The sequence below is a fragment of the Bidens hawaiensis genome, unplaced genomic scaffold (genome assembly GCF_021521415.1).
Source record: "Bidens hawaiensis isolate Kalapana, Puna unplaced genomic scaffold, B.hawaiensis_p1.1 tig00023805_1, whole genome shotgun sequence".
Taxonomy (NCBI): Eukaryota; Viridiplantae; Streptophyta; class Magnoliopsida; order Asterales; family Asteraceae; genus Bidens; species Bidens hawaiensis.
This window is the reverse complement of record NW_027493739.1, coordinates 24,491-42,273: the sequence shown is the minus strand read 5'-3', so window position 1 is coordinate 42,273 and position 17,783 is coordinate 24,491.

Below are 17,783 nucleotides of genomic sequence, written 5' to 3'. Positions count from 1 at the left end.
CTGATAATACTCAAGGTAGAAAGGGACAGGACCCTATTAATATCCGAGGCAGAAAACGCACCGAGCCCTTTAATAATCTCGAGACAGAAAGGGACTGAGCCCTAATAATACTCAAGGCAGAAAAAGGGACCGCACCCTAATAATATATGAGGCAAAATAGAATAATATAAAGTAGAATTGAGAATATAGTATGAAGGCAAGTATATATATATATATATATATATATATATATATATATATATATATATATATATATTATGAACGAAGCATGAGAATATAAAGTATGCATGAAAGTATGAAGTAATGAATGCATTGTATGTTGTATGATTAAATAGAACTCACTCAGCGTAGCTGACTTTTATTATGCACGCAGGTGAGTAGGTTGAAGTAGCTCGTTTGAGGGGAACACGTGGCAAACGAATAAGAGACTGGCATCGGAAGACTCAAGACGTTTATCAATTTATGTTTAAGTATTTAGTTTTTGAAAGACAAATATGTTTGTTTAAGACAAGTTATATAATATTTTATGAAAGTTTTTATATTAAACGAATGTTTTTAATAACTATGATGATTAGAACTATGTAAATGAGTAAATCCAATGTTCAAATGTGAGGTACCGGTAACGGGGCCTTACAAAAAACCCCATCACTTAAAGGCGAACCCGTTACACCTCCTGAAACCTCACCAACCCAACTAAACGAACCCTTACCATCAATATTTGAAAATATTCATTTAACCACCCAAGCCCAAACCTTATTATCACCTAGGACCACCACACCATTACCTCACCAACATACCAATTCACATCATCGGTTAGAGGAACATCAGTGTGGTCCTCTACATTTACATCTTCCATACAATCCCAAACCACCACATCAACCTTAGAAACCACAGCTCAGCCTACCTTTAGCCTAAACAACATCCCTACCAACCCTATCCCTAAACTTGCCTATACCAACCACACCTCCCAAACCAAACCACCACATCTTCCATACAATCCCAAACCACCACATCAACCTTAGAAACCACAGCTCAGCCTACCTTTAGCCTAAACAACATCCCTACCAACCCTATCCCTAAACTTGCCTATACCAACCACACCTCCCTCAACCCAAAAGAGTCCAATCATAGCTGCCACTCCCATTTCAAGTGGCAAGTCGAAGAAGTCACCAGAGTTTCGAGATCCTATCCTCGATAGGATTATGGAATTGGAGGAAGCTAATAAGAACCGTGCCAAGCGTGAGCTCATGTTGATTAAGTTCATCAAAGATCAACAAGCAATTAATCAAGAAGTTACATAGAGGTGTTCATGGCCGGTTTTGATGTTTTTTAAGTTAAACATGTTAGCCCAACCGTTAGTAATGATTTTTTATCTTCGAAAACCAAAACTGAACCGTTGAAATTAAAAACCGAACCATTACTAATGATCTGGTTCTTGTTTGGTTTCATGGTTTAAGATTCGATAACAAATTTAGTTTAAAATAGTTATAATCTAACGATACCATCAATTATAATTAAGCACCAACATAATATGTTACTTAAGATTATCATAATAAGAATAATGAAAATGTTAGCCGCATAAATGCTAAGCTTTATAATTTAAGAAGTAGGAGTTGAAAAATCATACTGAAATTGAGTTAATTTAAAGTTGTAAAAGTTTAGTTTACTTGTATTGAAAATTCGTGTTCAATCATAGTTTAATCATATCTAATATATATAACAAAATATATCTAATACTAAATAATTCAAAATATTAAAATGCATTAAACATTTATAGTCTGATCCGGTTTCATATGGATTGTTTCTGGTATAACCTTAAACCAAACCGTTCATTATGGGTTGAAAACTTTGAAACCGACTGAAAGTCAACGAAAAACTAACCGTGAAACCAAAACGATAAATGGTTTAAATAAATTTAAAATTTTAAACTGAACCATTAACACCCATAATTGTTACCTGGTTACCAAAGCATGTGTTCAAATGCACGCCGCATCGCACGAATACCCGTATAGTATATATTAATAAGTAACTTGTATATTTGTGTTCTTTGAATTTTGGCCACAAAGTTTCATAATTTTAGAAGTTGGCCCCTTAAACTGTGGTTTTCTTTTAACTTTTGTCAGCAAAGTTTCATATATTTATTTGTTGTCCCCTAAATTATGGAACATAAACTTGGTCACAAAATTTTTAGCTTTCAAACTTTAATTACAAACTTTTAAAATTTTAGATTTTCAAATTTTATCATGAAACTTTTAGAACCTATTATATTTAAACCTTGGTCATAAAAATTTTACCATAATAAACCACACTTATAACGATCTAGATCTCGTCACGTCCCCATTGCAACTTTCGGATACAACCACTAGTGATTTTTTTATTAGTTTAATTTAAATTTTAAAATATCAATAATTTCCCTTTTATTTTATTTTCTAGATAGAGAAGGAAGAGTTAAGGAACATCGGAAAGCATCGAAAAAGTACAAATAGTATCTTTCACTCTTTAGCAGTCTAGCTTGATGGTCTCACAAACACCACCTCGTACGGCACATTCTTAATTATTTACATTTTATTGTAGTGGAAGAAGCCTGTCAGGGGACGGGGTGGAGCGTGGTGGCTCTTTATCTAGCTTGATGGTCTCACAAACACCACCGCCGGTGCCTCCATCTAGCGTGATGGGGGATTTTGCGTGATGATCATCACGCGTGATATCTCACAAAACCCAACACACACACACACATAAACCTATATATATGTATGTATGTATGTATACCATAATCCATCACACTAACACCACCCCCACTAAATTACATCACTAGTGATGGAATATGGTGGGGTGAGATGTCACCATACCATTGGGTGTGGTGGGTGATGGATTTGGAACCACCCCCTCCCCATTATGTTAATACAAATATATATCAAGAATTTTATATATCTATATACTATATGCATATGGTAGTTTTTATTCCCCGTATAACTATATTGTTTAAATTATCCATTTATATATATTTTTATTTTAATTATTATAAGAAAATTAATAATATATTTAAAACTTTTTAATGAAAAGGTTTCACAAATAAATGAGATATTATAACCTGGATTAAATTTATCTGAGTTTGTGAAACCCATCACCCGCTTATTTTTTACAATAAATTTTTCTTCTTAATTATAAATAATATTTTTTTTTAAAGTCGGATATTAATTTTAATATATCCCTATTTTATAATATTTGTCATATCAAATATTTGATGAGATTAATTTTTAATTTAATGAGATACTATAACCCGAAGGGCTATTTGGGTTTATTAAAACTCATACCCATGAATCCGAATTAAATATATGAGAAGTCCTTATTTTTAAATAAAATAATTTTGTGGCTTAAGAAATATATAAAAAAATAACAAGATAGCTTCTAAAGAAAGTATATACACTCTAGCTTTAAAGGGTCCATTTCAAATCTTAACACCTTTTTTGTATGATCTTAAATAGATATTTAAGTTGAAAAAAAAATGTTGCTTTCGTGTCAGCAAAGTTTTATATATATTGATGGATAAAAAAGATGTGGTTATGAAACAAAGTACTGAGGAAAAGTTAAAAATAAAGTTCAGAGATAATTAGTAGACATGATGGTTTAAGGATTTGAATGAAAGGCAAACTGAAAATAGTAATTGCTTGGCTAACTTTTTAATTTCATATTTCCATGTTAATGAGCTATATATATATATATATATATATATATATATATATATATATAAGGGTTCAAATAAGAATAAGGAGTTTCCTAAGAATGGTAAGAACTAACAAAATTTTGACATTTGGCATTACAAATGATGGTGAAAGAACAATTCTAGGAAACTATGTCGGTTTTTGGTAATTTTAAATCTCAACCATTGATTAGCATGATCCAATGACTATGATTTATTCCTAGTCTTCCTAGAAAACCACTTCTTTTTAGTATTACCCTCCCCTATATATATATATATATATATATATATATATATATATATATATATATATATAATAACAATAATTATAGGGATGTCAATGTGGCTTACACCGATTTCATATATACTATGTTTTCTAAAATTTTGATGCAGGTAACACTCGTGACCATTTGACTAAAACGTTAAAATTTTCAATCAAATTGTTATACCTTCAGTTATTATAGTGTCGAAAATGTTGTTAGTGTGAATATTGCATAGGTTGGTTTGGAAGAGGTTGACTTCACAGTTAGGTATTTCGAACCTTCGGTCTATATAAACTGTTTTCGCTTAGCGACGAACCAGATTTCTTTTCTGAACCAAAACATTATTCAATTTTTTTTTTCAAGTTATGTCATTTTTTTCACACAACCACAACTATTTTTTACGACAATATTATTATATATAAAAATTTATAAGATAATTTTTTTAGTTTTAGTACCTTATTGCTATATTTTATTAAAGTTTACTTTTTTAAAAACCCATCTGTGCATATAACGTATGTGATCCTGTACGTACATGCGTAATTATAGGAATAGATTGCGCAATTATCATATAAGTTGTGTAAGGTGCTGTTTGTTTTTGCAGACATAAACTCTCTGCAAGCTGATTTCATCTGTTTTCATGTCTGCAACTGAAGATGTGGTCTGAAGATCTGCAAGCTGAAAATATAAGACTGTTTGTTTTTATAAGCTGATACTGTCTGCATAACTGTCAAACTTATCTCACAAGATAGAAGTCATTTATTCAAGTTACATAGAAAATATAATAATAAAATTGTGGCGGCGGACGGTGGGTAGTGGCGATGGATGGTGGTGGTGGACAGTGGGTGGTGGTAATGGACGGTTTTGGTGGGTGGTGGACGGTGGTAGTTGACGGTGATGGCGTCCGACAGTGGGTGGTGGTGGTGATGAACGGTTGTGGTGGGTGGTGGACGGTGGTGATTGGTGGTGGCTGTGATGGATGGTGGTGGTGGTGGTGGTGGCGGACGATGGGTAGTGGTGGTGGATGCTGGTAGTGGCGGCGGACGGTGGGTAGTGGCGGTGGATGGTGGTGGACGGTGGCAGTGGGGGATGGTGGTGGTGGCGTACGGTGGGTGGTGGTGGCGGACGGTGGTGGGAGGAGTGGATGAGAGGGTGGCTTCAAAGGGATAAGAGTATGATTTTTTTGCGAAGATGTTTTAAGCAAGATTTCTTTGCTTTTCTTTTAAGATGAAAGAAGATAACTTAAGATCTGTTTTAAGAAAAAAAACAAACAGTCTTCAAGGGTAATGTCTGCGCGCGTGCAGACATTAGCTCCCTTGAAGATGTTTGAAGAAAAAACAAACACCCCCTAACTCTGTATGTGTGCAAGTATATGCTTGCCTAATTTCATAAAAGTTACATTATTATTTATCCTTATGTGTAATTATGTTGCGGAAGAGATGCACCTTGACCCAAAGACAGGTGTTACCTCTTGATTATTTCGTACGGTTTGTATGATAGTAACTCTTTGTATAATAATGTAAGGGGGTGTTTGGTACAGAGAAAAAGAATGGGAAGAAATGAAAATAGAAATGGAAGAGAAATGAAATTGGAGAGAAATAGAAATGGGTGGAGAATTGACAATCATTTCCTTTGTTTGGTACAATAGAGAAATGGGTGGAGAAACGGGAGCAGAGACGTGATTAGGGTTCCGCCTCGGCATCATCATGGTGGAGAAATGGTGGCTCAGAGACGCGTCGCAACACCGCGAACGGAGTAGATCGTCATCATCATCGCCGCTCAACATCAACACCGCGATTTAGGGTTCCGCCTCGCAACACCGCCTCTCGATTTAGGGTTTCGTTTTGGCTCAGAGACGCGAACGGACGTGGCTGCGGCGTCGGCCGCCGTGCCGGATGTCGGCATCATCATCACCATCGCCGGTCGGAGCATCATCATCATCATACGCGAACGGAGTAGAGCAGAGACGCGATTTAGAAGCAGAGAGAATTCCATTTCTCTTCCAAATGGAGAGAATTGGATTTCTCTACTTTTTGCCTACACCCAATTCTCAGAGAAAACCAATTCTCCGCCCAATTCTCCGCCTAATTCTCCCAAACAAGAGAAACCTAATTCTCCACCCTCAAATCTCTCTACCAAACACCCCCTAATATTCCCCTGACTGTAAATATACATGTTCCTTTTGCTTGAAATGCTAACACATTTTTTCCAGCAAGTAACTTTTTTCTAACACATGAATGCACATATATTTTTTCTAATACCAATCTTAGAATTTGAGGCATCATAAGAAAATATAACGGTGCTTGAATTTGAAAAACTTAAAAACCTTATAGTATAAAATTATAAAAACATGCACTAAATATCACTTTGTAAACAAGTTCAAAGGAAAAATTAAAGTTATCAACACAAGAAACATAAGATGGTTCGTTAGGTAATATATTTTATGTCACACCTGGTTTTAAGTCCTGGACATGAACCAACAGTTAGTATCATATACTTTTATACGCAGCGGAAATATTTTTTTCTTAATAGAACTAGATTTTCATCCCGGCGTGTTGCGTCGGGCAGCTGGCAAAACCCATACGTTGAAACCCGGGCCGGGCGTTGGTAAAACCCGAACGTTCCGACGATGAGTCGACACGAATTTGGTCAGTACCGGCTGCGTTCGTAACAATATAGACACCATTGGTAAAACTTGAGGGTTAAAACCCAAAATATTAATTCGTCAAATTAACATCTAAAAGCATTAAAATACAAAAAAACAAAATATTTAAGACGACGTTTGGTTGGCAAACCCAGGCGGTGGTAAAACCAAAGCGTTGTCGGTCCCGAGCATTGAGGCGGTAACTTGACACGAATTTGGTCGGTTTTGATTACATACCTTACGGTACCGGAACTAAAAAATAAAAAACTTGAGGTGGACCAACGGGCAATTTGGGGGGGGGGGGGGGTCGGTAGCGTTGTCGGTCATGGGCTTTAAATAAAGTCGCGAGTCTGCGCGAACTCGGCTGGTTTCTTTCAGATTTGTTATGATACCGGAACTAAAAAAATTGACGTTTGATCATTTTCCATTACGTTTATTGTGGTAAATAAACTAAAAAAATACAAAATTCACCGACCAATAAGGTGCTGCCTAGTGGCCCAATAAGCCACTTCCGGCACCAAACTTGTAAATTATATATAATTATAATTATAATATGACTTAATAATGCGTTATTGCAAAAGTGTAGATGGAGGTTTGTGAATGAGCCGAATGTCATATGGGTGAAAGTTATTGATTCTTTGTATAGTATGGAGGCGGGTGTTTTATCCTTTTTAAAAGGGAACCGTGTTTGGGTTAGCATGCAAAAGGCTTTTAAAAAACTCAATGATTCAGGTGTGGTTCCATATTATGTGATTCGAAAACACATTGGGAGGGGAAAGGAGACAATGTTTTGGAAACACATTTGGTGTAATACTATATGTTTTGCAGAAAAGTATCCAAGATTATATGCGTTAGAGTTGGAGAAAGATTGCTTGGTGGTTCAAAGGTCGGGAGGACACTCGTGGGCTTGGCGTAGAGATATTCGCGGGGGTGTTGAAATGGCACAATTTTTAGATATGCAAAATCTAATTAGTTCTCTCTCTTTCTCTAATGATAATGATCGATGGGTTTGGACGATGCAAGGGGTGAATGAATTTGTGGTCCAGGGGATCCAAGAACATATAGATAATTACACGCTCCCAAACGGTCAGAGAAAAACTATTTGGTTCTCTTGTCTACCGAGAAAGATTAATATTTGTGGGTGGCGAGTTTTGGGTAATCGTATCCCAACTCGGTCTAATTTAGTGGCTAAAGGTATTGAGGTTCCGTCTACCTTATGCCCCTTGGGTAATGACGGAATAGAATCTGTCCTTCATGTGTTTGGGGATTGTAACGCGATAAAGAATATTTGGATTTTGGTTGAAAGGTGGCTTGATGTGAATTTGCCAATTTTAAGATTTCCTTCAGATTTGATGGATTGGGTAGACAACTCTTCGCTAAATGTGGCTAAGAAAGAAGTTGTAGGTTCGATAATATATGTGACCTGGTGGGCTATTTGGAAGCTTCGGAATGATTTGATCTTCTTGAAGAGTCGACTAAAACACTCGTGGTTGTTAGATGATGTTATGTATTTTTCTTTCTATTGGTTTTCGAGTAGAAACAATATGTGTAAGGTTTCTTGGACAGAGTGGATAAAAAATCCAATGCTTTTCATGTAGTTCTTTCTTGCTCGTCTAGCTTCTGGCCGGTCGATGCTTTATAAAACTTCGTCGTTCAAAAAAAATAATAAAAATATGACTTAATAATTGGTTTACTAAAAATATAATTTCATAAGGATAAAACATTCTTTGCCTATTAAGAAACAATGATTTAAAATATATGCATCCCTTTCTTCAAAACCCGTATGAAAGTTTATGAGAGATTATTCAAAACCCGTATGAAAGTTTATGAAATATTATACAGTGGGATGATTTTTGCCCAATATCACCTTCCACACCGTCTCCTAGGCGAGAGGGGGGGTAATTTGTCGCCATAAAAGTTTGAAAAATAATATTATAATATTATTATTGTTAGGCGATTTTGAGCTACAAGTCACTACACCCACGTTTCAAAAATCATCTCCAATTTAATCTCTTCACTACGCATGATCTTATGTTGTAAGGTTAATTGATGTCTAGGAGTCAACCCTTTCAACATAACTAACATTGCTTAAAATATATAACCAACCGTACGATTACTTGAACTTTTTTTAATAACACGTCAATAAGTGTTGGTGAATAACAACAACATACACAAAAGCAGGCCTGGTTCCAAGAACATATTAAAAAATTTTGGGTCGAAGGAGAAATTTTTTTTGGCCTTAATAAAAAGGGTATCTTGTTGTGTTAAACAATTTAGTTTTTAAATAAGCCCTTAATTTTTTGGGTCTTATAATTTGGTTGTGTAAAAAACTATTTTTTTATAAAAATAAGGTTAAAATGTCTCAAATGATATTAGAATCCATAACCTTTTGGTTGAAAACCAAACTTCTTTGCCACTAGACCAAACTAGTGATTGTGTAATTATGTTTAAATATTATATAATGTTTTTTGTTTAAAAAATCCGGGCCTATCGGGATGTCGGGCCGGGGTCCGTCGACCACCCGGCCCTCCGTTATAGCTAACCCTGTACAAAACATATATGCATGGTATGAATAAACTAGAAAATATTTGACCATATTGAGTTCGTATTGTAAACACTCCGAGTATTTCACGTCAACATACTAAAACGCGTACATGATGGTAATATCCAGATTCACTCGTGGTTATACGTATTCTTACAATTAAATATCTAAATAGCGATGTTACAGTGATTAATCTATAAAACGTGTATACTTGTAAAGTCGTTTAGCAGCTTTTTTACAACTCTGACAAGATTACAAACACATCAATTCTATCTAAATATTTCAAATAAATTGTATGAACGGGTCATGTTTGGGTTTTAGGGTTCTGTGTGTGCATAGATTAGGGTTGATATCTAAAGATTTAACTAATAACTCCATACCCGTCAATTTAACACGATTAGCACCTAACCAACCAGGCCTACCAAAGCACAACTCAATGAAAAAGCTAGTAATTCTTTTTTCTCCAATAATAATATTCAAAAACAAGAAAAACAGGGAGGGGGTGGGGAGAGAAAGAGACGAGATAAATGAGTGAGTAGGAAAAACAATGTTTTAAAAACCGGTACGTACTGACTGATTGAACCGGTTATATTGGATTTTTGTAAGGCACCTGATATTTAGAGCCGATGTTTATATTTAGAGCCGATATTTTTGGACGGTTTGCTATAACATTTTACCGTCGGATTGTTTTAAAAAAAATGCTTAAACCGGCAAACTGGATTTAAGTCCAAGAGATTTTTGAAATTTTTTTGCTGCCCGTATTTATTAAAAGTAACTTTTAACATAACGGATAAAAGTGAAACGAGTAACACGGTAAACGACGATTCGTTAATTAACCAGTTTTATATCATGCAAATCCGCTATTGTTTATTTGCATCTTTTGTAATTGAGTAATTTTGTATACAAAGTACAAACTTTCTATCTGACTCGATCATTGTTCATGTGCGATATTTGGTTCAAATTTGATGCTTATTAACGTAGTTTTTGGTTAATTTTTTAAGTTGAAGTTGTATTTATGTAGAATTACAAGGTAAATTATTCAAGTTGGTTGACCCTACTGGTACACTCTAGTTCAACTGGTTGTACTATTTTTAAAACCAAATCTGGTACGAGTAAAATATCGATTTTAAAACATGCAGCAAAAGAGTAAGATTTTATTTTTAAGAGTTTTAGAAATCAAATTCCAGTATACAAAATGGTAACAAAAAATTTAAAGTGATTTCCTCTTTTGAGATTTCTTAACATATGAAACAAGGGATCACTACAAATCATGATGAAGGTGGAAGAAACAAAAAAATCAACTGACTTTTGATATCACAAAGTCCTCACTTGTTAGAACGAGGAATCTTTGAACAGTATATACATTAAATAATAAAACATTAATAGGAGCATTCAGAACATTTTCATCGTTTCAGTCCATTCAAATCTAAAATTATATTAAAAATTAATAAAGTTTTACTTATTTTTAACTAAATAGTATTTTTTATACATTTATAATTACATTTTCTCTTTCTTACAATCACAAACACGGTTAAAAAATATTAAAGAGTGAAGACAATAATTTTTCAAATATACAGAAAATCACTATATTTTCACTACCCTCCATTCACAACACAATAACAACTAATCTCCATTATAAAAATTTCCCTAAAAAATATGAGAGATAAGATGCAAATGCTCTCTTAACATGTACTCCAAATTACGTGAGTGTGTTCTCTATATCATATAAAGTTGTAGTAAGTAATTGTGAGTGAGAAAGAAAGACAATGTTACTGTTCATAAGTAAATTTAATGAAACATTTTTCATATTCTATAAAGAGAAAATTACGACTTGACTCCTTGGAAAATATCGCCGGGCTACCGTTAAACCACTAAAAACTAAATTTCGGGTATTGTACCCTTGTTAAATTTTGACGGGCCCAGTGTGAGCAATTTCGTCAGTTTACCATCCAGTTGACCTGTGTAATGACTATTATGCACTTTTAAGCTACGCGGTTAGAACATCTGTGTTACAAATAATTAACAAATGTACCCCTGATAATTAATTCCCTCCAAAATTTAAAAAAAAAATATCATTTTTATTATTTTTATCACCGAACCGAATTCGAAAACAACGAAACGAACCAATATATTTCACTATTTTATATACTTTTCACCCGAACAGAACCCGAAAACAACGTAACGAACCTATATTTTTCACCTTTTTATATACTTTTCACCCGAACCGAGCACGAAAACAACCAAACGAACCAATATATTTCACTTTTTTATACACTTTTCACCCGAACCGAACCCGAAAACAACGAAACGAACCTATATATTTCACTTTTTTTATATACTTATCATCCGAACCGAACCCGAAAACAATGAAACGAATCTATATATTTCACTTTTTTATATACTTTTCACCTGAACCGAACCCGAAAACAACGAAACGAACCTATATATTTCATTTTATTATATACTTTTCATCCGAACCGAACACGAAAACAACGAAACGAATCTATATATTTTACTTTTTTTAAATATTTTTCACTCGAACCGAACCCGAAAACAACGAAACGAACCAATATGTTTCACTTTTTTATATACTTTTCACCCGAACCGAACCCAAAAACAATGAAACGAACCTATATATTTCACTTTTTTATATACTTTTCACCCGAACCGAACCCGAAAACAACGAAACGAACCTATATATTTCACTTTTTTTATATACTTATCATCCGAACCGAACCCGAAAACAATGAAACGAACCTATATATTTCACTTTTTTATATACTTTTCACCTGAACCGAACCCGAAAACAACGAAACGAACCTATATATTTCATTTTTTATATACTTTTCACCTGAACCGAACACGAAAACAACGAAACAAACCTATATATTTCACCTTTTTTAAATACTTTTCACCCGAACCGAACCCGAAAACAACGAAACGAACCTATATATTTCACTTTTTTATATACTTTTCACCCGAACCGAGCCCGAAAACAACGAAACGAACCAATATATTTCACTTTTTTATGTACTTTTCACCCGAACCGAACCCGAAAATAACGAAACGAACCTTTATATTTCCCTTTTTTTACATATACTTTTCACCCGAACCGAACCCGAAAACAACGAAACGAACCAATATATTTCACTTTTTTATATACTTTTCACCCGAACCGAACCCGAAAACAATGAAACGAACCTATATATTTCACATTTTTTATATACTTTTCACCCGAAAACAACGAAACGAACCTATATATTTCACTTTTTTATATACTTTTCATCCGAACCGAACACGAAAACAACGAAACGAACCTATATATTTCACCATTTTTTATATACTTTTCACCCGAACCGAACCCAAAAACAATGAAACAAATCAATATATTTCACTTTTTTATATATACTTTCCACTCGAATCGAACTCGAAAACAACAAAACGAACCTATATATTTCAAATTGCTTGATGCAGGATTGATTTATGATATGGTCTAAATTATACATTAGTTATTTAAATATTTCCTACAATTTCCTACACTAACTTACTTAGTTGTACAAAAATTGACCGGTTCACTTGCCGGTTATTAGTTTTAGTTAAGTTAAGAGTCTAGAATTATTACTTAGTGTTTGGATTAGCTTATTTTAGTTAGTAAATATTAGACTACTTTTAGCACATCATTTTACCCCATATCCGATTCTCCATGGGTAAGTCATGTTCAAGTAGTCCCGAAAAAAGAAGGAATGACGGTCGTCACTAATGACAAGAATGAGCTGATAAGAATCGTCACGGGATGGCGAGTTTGCATAACTCTGTAACATCACGAAAATATCGGATAAAAAATGCCAAGTTTTTAAAGTACGAGGACCAAAATTGAAAAAATCTGATTTTTTAACATATCGCGATACGCGATAGCCAAAGACCAGTGTTTTCAAACCCGGCCCGGCCCGGCCGGTCGGACCGGTCTGACCGGGACCCGGTGCTGATAACGGTCCGGGTCATGGTGTATAACACGTTTTCTATTGGCCCAGCCAGGTTTTGGGGGGTGACGATTGGACCGGACCCGGTGACCCGAGGGGTGAATCGGCAACTCGTTCAAACTCGAGGTAATCGAACATGGTCGGTGTATATTAGGATACAATTGGGTCAAAATTGGATCAAATCGCCTTGTAGAACAAGTTCTTACCTTCATTAGAACCAAAATCCAAGCAAAAATGGACCAAAATTGTGTATGTGATGTTCATGGTATGTGTCTCTGCCTCTCTAGTTGAACAGGGGAACGGCGATTGAAGAAGTAGGTTTACAAGGAGAACATAATATATTTGGCCATTTTAACACTTTTGCCCCTTAAACCTTAATAATTTACATTTGATCATTTAATTGATAAGTTTATACATATATGGTATATAAATCTACTAGATATGTATAAAAACTTGTAAAAATTTGTAAAGTCGTATAGAAAAATTAGTAATTTTTATTTATGATGTCATCCGGGTCAAACACCGGTCCGCCCTCCCGCGTCGGTCCGACCTTTGACCGATAAGACGTTCGGGCCAATGTCCGGGCCGGGTCTGAAAACATTGCCAAAGACACAACGCCAACGTGTATCGCGATGACGTGGTCTGACAGGTGATGAAACGTGTCTCCACGTGGCACTGGGTGTCCATCCACGTGGCACACGTGGCAGGTCTACTAGGTTACACGACAAGCCTAGTCGCGATACGCGATGTCCTCCATATAGGCCCATCGCGTATCGCTACCTAATATAATATAATAAAAAGATCCATTAACCCATCGCTATAAGCGATTGATCCTTAGCAAGACCTATCGCGTATCGCGATGGGTCAGCTGATCAACGGCTATAAATAGGGCCACCAACCCATTTCCTCATCACACCTCAAGTTACAACTTCACTCTCTACCTAATAAAGTGTGCCCTTACCCTCCTAATAATCTGTGCCCAAAAACTGAAGTTACCTCGAATCATGCCATACAACTACGATGTTGCCTTGAAATACGTGCCACCCAAGACGACCCGACACCTCACCTTGAAGTGTGTTCCAAAGGAGTATGATGATCGGCGAACATCGATTTACGTGCAAGGAAGATTTGATCAAGATTTCTCGATAAACGTGAAAGCGTCGAGGTGCTGCTCGAGAGTCTAGAAATTATAATCCAACCAAGGTAGGGGTAGTTCCCGAATAAAATATTCATATAATATTAAAAGGCTTAAACCTTAGTCGATGGTATACTCGATACATCGAGAATATACAAAAAGAAAATATAACAAAGAAAATATAAAAAGAATAAAGATATAAATATACACCTTTGTTAGTGAATTTATTTAAATGATTTTAAATAATAAAGTAAATAAATAAAGTATACGTTTCTTCAAGAAGAAGAAACGTAGTGTTAGAAAAATAAACAAGTAAAACTAAAGGTTTAAACTTGTAAGATAAAGAAAAGATTTTTAAAACTAAAGGTTCATAAAGAAAATATAATTGAGGTAAAATTATACAAAAATAGACTAAAGTTTAAAGATAGATTATTGATCTAGTAATAACAAAAGGTTATACTCGTACTATAGGTTCGAGATAGCTAAAGAAAGACAACCCGATCAGCGAAGTGAAGTTGATCATTTTAAAGGTGAATGTGCCCCAAACTTTTATAACTTGTTTGATCGAGTCAAAAGAAATTGATTACATGAGATTACGTATCTCTAAAACATTAAGAACAAAAGTAATCGCCGGGCCCTTAGGCTGTCGTGTACGTTTGTTTGGATCCTTACATATGTGGTTAGACGGTGGGCACACCGCGCCACAAATGATTATATGTCTTAGCCACAATGGCGGGACCTAAGTTATTTCCGAGAGAGGGTAATCATGTGTACACTGATGGTAGCTAAGTAATCTCGAACGCTGCGGTGATTGCTGAGCGGTTTCGAGTAGAGCTTAAGTTTGTAATTGTGTTTAAGTTTTAACTTGATTATTCCTAAGCCACGATGGGCCGAGACCTAAGTTATGTCTCGAGAGGTAATTATGTAAATAAAATATTTTATGCGTCAGCTTATTCACCAACATGTGTTGTTGACGTATTTTAAAACTGTTTTACATGTAATGAAGGATAGGCGCTTGAAGAATCGAAGTCTTCAATAGGCGATCTGATGGCTCAGATCACTTTGTTAAAACATTAAATATGTAAATGGTGGTTTGATAAACAAGTAATCTTTTTTAAACTTTAAACGGGTATTTTATAATCCCGTCTTTTGATATATAAATATTAATATTATTAATCCACGCAAATATATTTCCGCACAAACCCGTAACTCTGATTTATTTACAAAAACGATACCAACACGCCTAGGCCCAAGATGGGGGGTGTGACAATCGCAAACTCAACGATGCCACCAGGAAAGATCACCTTCCTCTCCCGTTTATTAATGAGATGCTTGAGCGTCTATCAGGAAAAATGTACTATTGTTTTCTTGACGGATTCTTTGGCTATTTTCAAATTCCAATATCTCTCGAAGATCAAGAGAAGACAAAATTCACATGTCCCTATGGCACATTTGTGTACCGACGAATGCCCTTCGGACTATGTAATGCTCCAGCTACTTTTCAACGTTGTATGGTAGCTATCTTTTACAACATGATTGAAGATTCGATGGAAGTCTTCATGGACGACTTCTTCGTCTTTGGCGATTCCTTTAATATATGTCATGAAACCCTGAAAAAGATGTAAGGAAATCAGTTTGTGTTAAATTAGGAAAAAAGTCACTTTATGGTTAAAGAAGGCCTCATTCTCGGGCACAAGATATCTCAAGCTGGATTAGAGATGGATAGAGCCAAAGTAGAAACCATATTCAAACTTCCACTACCCACATCTGTTAAAGCCATTCGAAGTTTCCTTGGACATGCGGGTTTCTAACGTCGTTTCATCAACGACCTTTCAAAGGTAACCCAACCAATGACACAACTTTTTGAAAAAGACGTTCCATTCATCTTCTTCAAAAAATGTTTGGATGAATTCCAAATTCTGAAAGACAAGCTAGTTGACGCTCCAATCATGATAGCCCCGGACTGGACACTACCATTCGAAATTATGTGCGATGCAAGTGATTTGAGTTGGAGCAGTCTTTAGACAGACGAAAGATAAGCATTTCATTCGATATACTAACCCAGCAAGACTCTTAATGATGCTCAAGAAAATTACACAACTACCGAGAAGGAACTTTTGGTCGTAGTCTTCACTTTCGACAAATTCCGTTCTTGTCTGGTCCTTTCAAAAACCATCGTTTGCACTGCTCATGCAGCGATTAAGTATTTGTTCACAAAATAAGATGCTAAACCTCGTCTGATTCAATGTATTTTTCTTCTACAAGAATTTGACATCGAAATCAAGGACTAAAAGGGTGCTGAAATGTTGCAACCGATCATCTTTCTCGTTTGGAACGCCCATCTTCGCAAGAAATAATGGGGAGCAAGATAAACGACAATTTTCCTCATGAAATTATTATGCATATCCGGACTCATGAAGGAAAACATCCTTGGTTCGCTGACATCGCAAACTACAAAACTAGTGGAATCGTTCTCAAAGGAATGACGTATCAACAAAGGAAGAAATTATTTTCAGATATCAAATATTACTTTTGGGAAATCCATACTTATTCTGCATAGGAGCTGATAATATTATTCGAAGATGCGTATATGGGAAGCACACAAGATCCTGAAACAATGTCATAAAGGACCATCAGGAGGTCATCATGGAGCATCAGCTACCGCAAAGAAAGATAAAAAATAAAAATAAAAATCTTTTTGTTCTTTTTGATGAGTGTTTTTAAATATATACGATATAAAAAACTGTTTTGTAAATACTTGGATTGTTTTGTCAAAAATTCACCGCGTGTCCCGGCAACGGCGCCACATAATTGATGTTTATGTGAGGTGTTATGAAAAGTTGATAGTTTTTTAAAAGATTTTTGCTTCACACAGAGTCGACTTTTAAATCAATAAAATGATTCTTATCTTAACAAGATTGCACACAAATAGGCAAGTGTACCTATCGTATATATAGAATATTTTGGGTAAGAACTAATTATCGATCCACTGACACACGTGTTTGATTTTTGCTACTAAATCGTTATATTGGAAGTAAACATCATAGTAGTTTTGGTTTTACAAGTAAATTTCAAAGGAATTTAATAGCATAAATTAAAGACAATACTTTTGAATTTTTATATTTTTATAGAGATGATCAAGGATAACAGTGTACCATCTTGATTAAAACTCATGTTAACTTGGTTTAACAATTAACTGGTAAACATGTGATATAAACTTACTTTGTTAACTAAATGTGGAAATTACACATTATTCCTCAGGTAATGGAATGGGTGATGTAATGTAATGAATCATTACCATTCCATTGAGATTTTTGGTTACCATCTTAAAATGGAATAAATTATTACTTTTTGTTGTTTGGTATGCTAGAAAAGGACGGAATAAAATAAAAATGTTGGTGAATAGCAGTGGGTGTTGGTGGTGGGACGCAAGCACTAATGGTGATGATGGGTGGTGGCGGTGGTGACGATAAGCGAGAGCTAGGAGTGATGGTTGATGGCGATGGGTGGATAGGTGATAGT